Raw genomic sequence first — 11,516 nt, forward strand, 5'->3', positions numbered from 1 at the left:
AGAAGATATTTTTAATCAATACAATTACAATCGAAATTACAAGTTTTATTATAAAAAGCCTAACATTGTTATACGTGAGCACAATAGTGGAGTTTTAATTACAAACGCCCTCAAATGTTTTGCAACTCCGCCAACTTTTTTTTCCTGTGTACCACTGTTACAATGTACCTGCACCCCTACCTCGGTGCAACTCTCCTCCGCCCCCAAGAGCTTACCGTTCTGAATAAAATCCTCGAGCGCAGGCAGAAGCCATTATACTATCAACATGAAGGGGTACTTACGCAGTGCCGCGATGGTACAAAAAAATCCATTATTGAGTCATGTCAAAACGAGGTGCCAATTTCACACAAACTGAGATATCGCTATTGCTGGATCTTATAAGTAAATATAAGAATATGTTAGAGAATTAAAAAAAATACAAAAAAGATCTGATAGATGTACCTAACTCTAAGCACAACAGCTAATATTGCAATATGGCATAATTAATCATATTCTTATGAAGTGATCGATAGAGTTGGCGGAGGGCCTTTGTTTACCTTCGGACATTTTTCAACCTTGGCCGACTTCTCTCACGATTTTTTTCAAGCACGAGGTGGGTGGTGCGCGGGTGAGGGGCTGTCCGAATGCATACCACGCATGCATACCGAATGCATGGGCTGCGCGTGCCCTTATCGTTCTGTATTTTTTTTTCATCTGCACTCTTAAAAATGAACTTCACCGCATAGTACGTTCCTACCCAACCATCATCCGGAATAATATCGTTATCCCGTTTTCAACAAATCAGGGCAGATAACGATATCATTGGAGATGATGGTAGGCTAGGAGCGTGCTATGCGGTGAAGTTCATTTTTAAGAGTGTGCGCCGACTTCTTTGCCGATTTTTCCGCCTCGGCCGACTTCGTTCACATTTTTTTCAGGCGGTGCGTTAGTGGTTTACACACAAATACGGGCATGCACACTGGCATACCAACCAGGCGATGATACCGTCACACCTGGGCCGACTTCTTTGGCAATTTTTCTGCCTGGGCTGACTTCTTTCATAATTTTTTTCGCTACAACAGCGGTGCGGTAGGCGGTTTACACGCAAGTAGGGGCATGCACACTGACAACCGCACCAAGCGATGGTGTCGTCACACCTGGGCCGACTTCATTCGTAATTTTTTCCAATACAACAGCTGCGCGGTGGACGGCTCACATGCAAGCATAGTTATACAAAAGATAGCCATACACAAAAGTACAAGATGAAATAAATTAAAGCCAATAAGGAATTATGCTGTGACTGCATAAAGAAGAAAAACCCAACCGAAAACATGAAATGGAAGAAACACAACACACATAATAAAGAATATGGGAAGCTAGTTGGAAGGAAAACAAAAAAGAAAGCAGAAGAAACGCAGTACATATAATAAAGAATATGGGAAGCTAATTAAATATTCCAACATGACACAATATAATCAATTTCTTATGACGTGAATAGCACACATAGAAGGAAATAACGAGAAACACGATCAACAGCAAATAGAGTACCAAACCTATGCATCGTCCAACTCGTAAAAAAGAGATACGTACAGGAAAATAATTGAAAAAACAATCTATAAAAACGAGAAGCATGACGAATTTAATGCAGCGACTAACACAGAGCTAACGCTGAATAGCAGAGAAACACTTTGAATGGCGCATCATCCACGCGTAAACAATAGATACATGCAAGGAAATAATGAGAAACACGATCAACAACTAATACAGAACCAAAACAATGCACCATCCAACACGTAAACAAGAGGTACACAAAAAGAAAAATAATTGAAAAACAATCTATGAAAACGATAAACATGCACGCACTTAACACTGAATAGCAGAGAAACACTCTAAACGGCGCATCTGCCAACGTGTAAACAGCAGACACATGCAGGAAAATAATATCGAAACAAACTATCAACCAAGAAACATTGCAAATTTAATAAATTGAAATGGAAATAATCTATCTTTTGAACTATTATAAAATCATCCTTGTAAGCTAATCTAGTCGAACAATATACAATTTTCATCCCACTCAAGCGCTATAAACATTACCTTCTTTCCTTCTTTCCTCCAAAGTGAAATATCCTTAGGACCGTAATGCAAATAGATGTTAGTATTATTCGATTCTCAAAAACACAATAAGAATTATATCAAAACAATCAATAGCAAGCAAAAAATCTGGGAATAGACGTCAATATCGGTGCAAACTGGTCTTAGACAAACATTATCTAAGCAAGCGAGAAATAGCATCTGCGGAAACAATACTCAATCAAAAACGAGAAACGCTGCATTTAATGTATTTCAGATCAGACACAACTATCATGCATATATTATTCGCAACTCACAAAATATCAATCGAGTGAACATCTGAAGCAAAGATAGAAAGTCAAGTCTATTCAGTGATAGAAACAATACTAAGTCGAAAACGGGAAACAAATTTAATTACATCATTTTTATAAGTTTGCAACAGTAATTTCTACACGCAGAAGCCACAAACTAACAACTCCTCTGAAATGCAAATTATTGTAAAAGCTTTCTTTAGCGGAAAGGAACGCACACATCTCAAAAATACATTCCCATCTAGTAGAATATTTTTATTAATATCAGTCGAGTGATCACCTGAAACAAAGTCATAGCAGTAATTAATTTAGGCAAACATTTTCCTAACCACGCAGCCCAAATACATCCCAGAAACACGTCTTTTTCATTCAACCCACTAGCGGATCCGGAGTGAGGGAGGGAAAGCCGCTAGGCCGTAAAGTTCCCATACACTTTCGTTAAGGTTACGCCAGCAGGGAGTAGGGGAATTCTACAATGGCATTCATACACAATCTATAGTTGAAAATCATGAACTCGCTCTTGCAAGTCAAGTTAGGGAAGGGGGTTTTCTAGCACTGTCTTGTACATAGAATCATGAAAGTGCACGTTTTTCTTACTCATTACATCTTTTTGTAAATTGATTTTCGTAATTCTCATGGCAGGTGGATATTAATAACATTCTAAACCTGTTAACATAATAAGTTTTTAATTAATAAAATGAGCACCGATATGGCTTAAGTAAGTGTAGAAGAACACTACAAAACAGAAAAAAGGAAGTTTCAGCGAAGAGATGGATGGATTTTGTACTCGTTACCATAGGTCAATGGAGGGCATGATAAAAAGCTGATTTGAAAAAGAAGAGCAACGAAATGATTCTATTATCACAGCATTCCAATACGTCTTAGACATGGTCGGATTCGGAGATATGGTACAAAAATATGGAATTGGAGATGCAAGAACTTGTATGCCGAATGTACAATAGTTACAAAAATATTTGCACGTCAACAACGGAAGGGCCACTGGGATTGATGGTGGAGTTTTTGAGGTTTGCTAACGAAGAATTGAAATATACGAGACTAGATGTAATTGTAATCATTGCAATGGGCATTGCATTAATCAAGAAAGCAATCAGATCAAATTATCATATACAAACAGTCTGTATCGCGCGATTCATTACGGATTTGTTGAAATTACACCTAACAATTGAAATGGAAAGTACATAAAAATATTATCACGTGATATGTTCCACTACAGCCTCGACAGAACTATTTACTTCTATCAGTTCTTGCAATGATGTCGAATGAGAAGTTCACTATTGTCGTACAAGGTCTGATGTATCATCACTTATTGAAACTCAACGAACATGTCAATTGTGGTGGTCCATCAGGCAATTTTCGTCTAATACTCTCTTGTACGCCATTCAAGAATACAAGAATACAAAGAAAAGAAACATCAACAAGAGATTGATTTTTTTTTTCGAACGAAATATGCTTAAAATTCGAAGAAATGGTCACCCGCGTCGACGAACCCGTTTCCGGAAGCATTCCACAACCACTGCGGAATCTGTCACAATCCCCCTGGATGTTGCAACCGGGAATTTGGAGACACTGCAGCAATCAAAGTGACTTTCAATCGAAGCAATAGCAAGAGACAGTAGTTAACACCCCCTGCTCAATTTTGTGGCTACCAGCTGTGAGCGGAACTCATCATCTGATAGTTGGACCTCAAAGTTTTTCAATTCCTCCGTTTGCAGTGGGAAGTCTTCAGACATCCTTGATACCGTCGAAGGTGCTTTTTCCTCGAGGAGTTTGAGTCCCATGGTGTTCTTCTCCTTGATATTGTGGAGGTCTTTCACGATTGCTTCGGTCACTGAAGTAATAGCATTTTGTAATATCAACATATGTAATACACTTACACTCGCCAAACAATTTTTCGGCTTAAAGGAGCCACTAAATCGGTCTGGATTATCCAGCCGTTCATATTTTTAAACAAGTGTATAAATCTGCACTGTTTCAACAAAACTTTATTTGGACTCTAACACTCGCTGGAAATAACTGTCTACACAAGATAGCTTCACGAACACGGGATAGTACTTTGAGTAGCCTTGTTGCGACACTCTAGGGCACAAAGGCAACTTCATCGTTACCACTGTTGTCTGAACCTTGCTGCAGCAGATCAGGAGCCTGGCTGATTATATCAGACAGTTTGGGCAAAATTGGCCTTTGTTGTCTACGTCTGCACGCAGCTAATCTTACACGCGGACCTCGACAACAGAGGTTGTGTTTTGATTGCGCTTTTCTTCTAAATGGTAGCATTGTGTCAACTACTTTTGTCTGAGGGGTACTTATTGAAATACAGACTTTCACTTGAGAGCAAGTTTTAGATAACCCTGTCGCACGTTTGAAAGTCTGTGGTACCATTTATGTACCACGTTTATGGTACATGTTTGACCTGTGCTGCTCTATGTCACCAATTATATAAGGTGACAACGTTCTCTTATTCTGTGACATATTCTTTTCGCAGTGAGCGAATTGTTTTTAATGCGTGCCTCGCTCTCGTTAACTACGTAGCTTATCTGTGACCTCATTTTATTCATTGCATGATACTCCGGGAAAGAAAAAAAGTGGGGTCGCCTCAGTGCTCTTTTATGCACACTGTACTTTTCATACTGCAGCTTGTGGTTTGGACGCATATACATGGTGTCTCAGCTAAGGAATGACAGGAACTTAAAGGATATATCCATGCATGCAAACAAAGCTGGCTGAAAGCTGTTAAATGTTGCGCTCTCCACTCTGACACTCTGTTTTGGTGACCCATGAATTGAGCATAACTAGTTAGCCAGCTTTTTAACTACTACCCTTATGGGAGAAGTTAGAGCATGTTGAGTAACCTACATGTTTCTATGCCCTGCGGATTTACATTTACAGAAATATCTCCATTAGAGGTTTCTTCTTGCATTTGCCCTAGAGCTGTGATTAGAAAGTTAACTAGTCAATTATGCCTCATTTATCTGCAGCAACAACAAAAAGCTGTTAACAGGGAGCACAACACAGCTTTCAGCAAGTTTCAGTCGCACACAGCACTCCCATCATAGACTGGACTCCCTGTACATGCAGCAGTATGAGTGTAATCATTAAACTTTTTACAAGCGAGCGGAGCACTGATGCTCACAAGAAAGCTGAAACTCTGCATTCCTTGGCTACAACGTCTGGAAGAATATTGCTTGCCAGGCTTCTCATTGGCGGACATAGGCCCAATAGAGGTGTTGTCAGACTTCTCAGTAGCAATGTTAGACAGAAGTGAAGAGGATGTCTCTTCATCTGCAATAATGTAACAGTGACATTAGTTCTTATTGCTATGATCATTTTTCATCCAGTGTAGCAGTTACAGCATACTTGGCTAAAATGTGCCATTGTTCGGGCTCAACATTTTTGGTCCACATGTAGCTTCCATGTTTTTGTAGGATTTTTCTCAGATACAAGACAAGCAACTGATACGGTGTGTAAAATCGCACTCTTCAATTTGCCCTCAGGTACTCAGCAAGCAGTATGTGTTTAGGGAAGGCACTAAATACCCACTCACCAAACAGGCTGTCCACAGATAAATCTTCAAAACTGAATGTTAACAAGGTCTAGTTTTATGCGGTCCACAGTGCAATATTCATTACCTGATTCTACGATACTGCGACAGTAGCTGTTGTGAAGTATTTTCCCACGCATTTGTTTCGTTGTCAGATAAAGATTGAGAGTTGGTTTCATGTGCTACACGATAAAAATAAGAAAAAATCAGAACATGATCTTGTTGCCGCATTCCTCATTAAAGGGACTATCACATCCGAGAAGGTGTGTATGCAACTGATACGGTAATGTCTGTCATCGCTTCACATTCAACCGTATTTTCTCGACTCTAAGGACACCTCTTTTTTTCATGGTGAGATCCAAAGTGGGGAGGTGTCCTTACATTCCAGCATTGGGAATTTGGAAACTCTAGTGAGAAATTAAGAATGAAGTTCAATGGATCATCCAGAACAAATTATTTGTTACTTAATTACAGCTTAACTTAATTGAAGCTATACTTTTTGAGTCACCACCGCTATCCCACACGGCTGACTCTGACTCAAAAATCGTCACGCTCGCAAAGTGTATCGCTTTCAGAGTAGTGTATTGCTCACTTGAAGGATTCCTCAGTAATTCCTGGCTGTTGATCCTTTTACAGGTGAGATACGCATTGCATGATGACTCCGGGCTCCCGGCAATGCTTTACTTTGGTATCTTTTCGAACCTTCCCTTGCAGGATCATGTCCGCAGTGTGTTGCTTTCAGTGGCCTCTCGCTTTGCAGACGTGAATTTTTTAAATCATAAACCATTTGCCACATGACCGTAAATATTTTTCCGTGCGTTGTATCAGCACTTTACTATCGGATAAAAATATACTCGGCGGATTTTACCAACCGTTATTAAGGAAAAAAATTCCGAACTTGGCGCAATGTGCTCTGACTTTGCTTGTCCAGTACGTTATAATGGGCTGGTCGCTTGAGGTATGGAAGCTGTCAGAGATTAAACTAATCTTCCTCAAAACGACCTAATTAGAATTTTTTTATTTATTTGTAGCCGTATTCCCCTACACAAGTGCCAAAGCGTGCCTTGGTTTTTGGCCCGGAGCCCACTGCCGTACGGTCGTTCTACACTGTGTTGAAAAAAAAAAATTATTCTGGTGCACGTTTGCGCACGTCGCAACATCACATACAGTCAGCCCTCGTTTTATGAACCTCCGATTTACGAATTCCCTCGATTTATGAACGGCGTCACAAGGAACCAAGCTCTTTCCATTACGTATTCCTCCCTCGGTTTATGAACACTCGATATCCGAACCGCAAAACGTCCTGACGTCGATTTATGAACGGGGTTTTTAATGCACGGGGAAGTATTGGGATCGCCTCAATAAAGATAAAGCATAAATGTCAAACACCCGTGCAGTGCTGCGCAGCCACAAGAATGAGAGACAGAAAACAGAGAAGTGGATTTCCAGTGCTGACGGTGAACACAAAGGTGAGCCGCTTGATGATGGTGCTTTAGGACAGTTGTCAAATGATGGTAACGAAGATGATCATGAAGTGAGAGTGAAGATAACTAGCAGGACTGTTTCGAAGCTGTGAAAGCTCGTTCAGCTTGGAATTACATTCAGTGTACGATACAGTATTCAAGGACAAGGCGGACGAGCACTTAAGTACTTGGTGCTTCAAGTACTTATTTGTTAACCACGTATAATCAAAGAAACGGTCGCCTTCTGCTATTTTCTTTAATTCTTCATTGTATTCTTTGATTGTCACCGATAATGATACAGAGAATAACACACGATATAATGGCACAGCTTTTGTGCAGTTCGCTTAAATACACCGAAGGAGCAGTCGACGGCTGTTGAGATTGTTGCGGAAGCCCCTCTCTGGAAACATGAGAAATCTCCAGAATGAAGCCGACCAATGAAAGGATGTCTTTGAAAATCCTGTGCCGGTTGAGCGGCGGCCATCTCCAAGGAGCGTATTAAGTGAAGTAAACGAACTCTCCACGGATGCCAATTGCCTGCTTGATTCCCTCAGATCCGCCATTCAAAAGTGCGTCACAATGATGTTTTCCCACTGGAGCTTGCTCGGCTGCAATGCTAATTTATGAAACTGGTTACCTACGTGAGGCCGACAACAGTAAGCCGTTTCACCATCACCACCACCAGCTATGAAACTGGTTTATTCAATATTTAAACACTTTTCGCGAGATAAAACTGGCAAAAATTAACTACTGTGCAGTGTCAAACACCATGGGACTGTACGTGTTTCAAACGCACATTTCTGTGGGCGGCGTCCCTATATGCGGGTCGAAATACCGGGACACAGATTACTTTCGAGTAGGAGTTTCTTGTAGCACCAGAAGAAAAGGGAAGCACAGCTATAAACATAAGCCATGTCTGTGGTGATTGCAATGCTTTTCTTTTCGAAGACCGTTAGTTGTAAAAAAAAAAAAAAAAGAAAAATCACAAGATTACATTCAGATTCCAAACGATTATGTTATGTTATGTTATGTTATGTTATTATGATATGCAACCAATATAACTCATTAAAATCCCGAGTTACAGCATTTGTTCATATATTTATTGCACGCTAGCATATACTTCAGAACAACTGTGTTCGTATATGGGTATCTTCTTAGGCCCACAGATGTAGTCATACATCTCCACGCAACACGGGTCCACGTTGCATAGATCCGTCACAATCATGGCACAAGCGTCCTCTGAAACAGCAGGAACAAGTAGATGAACAGCACTAAGGGTAAATCGGGCTGCGAATAGGATCGAGTGCAAGAAAGGTTATGCTGGATTTATAATAGTATAAATATAAATTTTTGTTACTGATACTGTTACGAATACGGCTCTCGCAAATCTCCAACCCGTGGCTGAGCGCTTCCCTATCGGCGGTGTGGCGAACGAAGGACCTATACCAGTACCGTCTCTGAGGGGAGGCCACGCTCAACCGAACATGGCTACCAGTGGACGACCAAGTATCCGATGATTATCGGTCTAGACAAGGAGGCGATACGTGACACAGAGTTGTAGGCTACCTGCATACTAACTCCCTCCGTATGCTCAGTAACTACAGGTTTTCCCGGCGATTTTAATCCAAGTGCCAGCTAAATTAATCCTTGTGCCAAACTAATTAATCCAGGTGCCATATAAATTAATCCGAGTGCCATACAAAATAATCCAGGTGCCACTGAAATTAATCCTATACAAATGCTTGGGATGATCGACACTTTGCGACAAAGGTGGTAGGGTCAACTACGCGGAACCCATCTTTTTGCGACTCACGTATGTCAGAGTTGCATGACATGACACATACCCACTATTGTGGGTTATGGCAACTGTTTGTGACAACTTTCGTCATGCCGAGTATGGCCTGACCTTTTAGGACTTCACCACGTCGCTGCTGTATGGACTGGTGACTTACGACCATTATTGGCTACAAAACCGTTTTGCCACAATTTGGATGAAGGCGGTTATGGCGTGACTTTTTGGAACTCCCTCATGTCAGAGCTCTATGACATGGTTGTTTAGGACCATTATCGACTACTGCTACGCCAATTTGGGGCAACTTTGGTGATCCCGAGTACGGCGTGACTTTTCGCCACTTCTTCATGTCGGAGCCGTATGGTGTAGTGCCTTATAATCATTATTCACAACTACACCGGGATAATGTTCAATGTTCGGGATAATGTTCAATGTTCGGGATAATGTTCAATGTTCGGGACAATGTTCCGGAGCAGGCAATGGCGTGACTTTTTGGGACTTCCTCATGTTAGAGCCGTATGACAGGCTGGTCTACGACTATTATTGACTACTCTACCTTTTTGGGACAATTTTCGTAGTGCTGGCTACGGCGTGACTTTTTGGGGCTTCCTCATGTCGGAGCTGTATGGTATTGTGGTTTATGCCCATTACTGACTGCTACACCTTTTTGGGACAACTTTCGTAATGCTGGTTACGGTGTCCTCCCTTCACCGACTAGCCTGAAGAGGCAGTCACATATAACCAGCTCTTACTGCAGACACCTTTTAGCAAGCATCCCGACCGGTTGAAAACAGCTGATGCATTTTTGCGACGAAATAAGCATCCAGGTGAAAAGTGAAGAAAGTCAGCTCTGACTGAAAACATATAAGTCGTGAATACTTGTCAAACACTTTTTTCAGGGCACGCACCGAAAATTGCGTTGGATTGGATTGGATTGGAAAAGAAAGAAAAATATGGAGAGGTTAGTCCCGACCCAGTCAGAACTGGCTACTCCAAAACGCGTTTGTGGGTGAAAAAAAAGAAAGAAAAAGGTCAGCTACGAAAAATAGGACAAACAACCAAACACAGGAAACAAGAAAGGGTTAGACTGGGCGCAGCAGGATAAAGCATAAAGGAAAACGGGGGAAAGCAAAGGGGGAGACGTTCGACGCCGAGAAACACTCACTGCACAATGCCAGATATAGTGCGAACACAATGTCACCGAAGTTTTCACAGAGTGTCAAGCATGTCCGAAGCGGTAAGGAAATTGCGTTCATCGCATACATTCTAAACATTTAACATTATTTGTCCGCCGGAATATGCTGGGGCACTACTCTGCACCTATGTCATGCCAACCAGAATCAAAAAGTGATAAAAAGCTTGTCACGTCCGTTTGGATATGAAAATCTTTATTGCCTTTTTGTTGTGTCACCTTTTGTCTTCGCGATTGTTATCCCTTTAGGTACACCCTTCATAGTGCTGCATGTAAATGAGATCAGCCAGGAAACTGTGTGTGTGCAAACACCATAGGCTGTACGTCCTTCCGTAATTTGTAAAAAAATATAATATTTCAGGTGGGAAAGTTACGATGAAGCAAAGACAAAAGTATGGCTTACAAGGGGAGTTTTAAAAAGCAGCTGCAGCACACTCAGATAGCCTTTGGAGGCAGCTGTAACTATAACTGAATATGTTCGGGGAGGGGTAACCCTAGCTGTAGCTTAACTACTTTGGAGGCTGACTATCTGTAACTGTAACTCACTACTTACGGAACGTAATTTTCAGAACCCTGGACAGCACCAAATATTAAAATTGTCGTGGTAAATATAGAATCGCTCTCCCAGTTGATCGTAGTTCTGAAGCCATTTAGTTAGAAGGTCACGCTATGACGAAAACTGTCACAAACAGTTGCCATAACCCACAACAGTGAGTATATGTCATGTCATGCAACTCTGACATACGTGACTCACAAAAACTTGTGTTCCACGTAATAGACCGCACCACCTATGTCGCAAAGTGTCTACTATCCCAAGCATTTACATAGGATTAATTTGAGTGACACCTGTATTATTTTGTATGGCACTCGGATTAATTTAAATGGCGCCTGGATTAATTAGTTTGGCACTGGGATTAATCTAGATGGCACTTAGATTAAAATCGCCGGGAAAACCGGTAGTATTCGTTTCCTATATGCCAATACCACCGTAATAACAGAAGTCTCTTTCACACCTGGACCCACTGTGGCTGTTGGCGACTGATAGATGTGACGTCACTGAAAGAGCAAATAAGTGGGAAGCTCCCTCGTTGAAAATGTATGTAATCCTGTACGGATGCGTGGCGTTGTCGAGAGAGTGCACCGACCTTGT

This window comes from Ornithodoros turicata, chromosome 1 (assembly GCF_037126465.1).
Source record: "Ornithodoros turicata isolate Travis chromosome 1, ASM3712646v1, whole genome shotgun sequence".
Lineage (NCBI taxonomy): Eukaryota > Metazoa > Arthropoda > Arachnida > Ixodida > Argasidae > Ornithodoros > Ornithodoros turicata.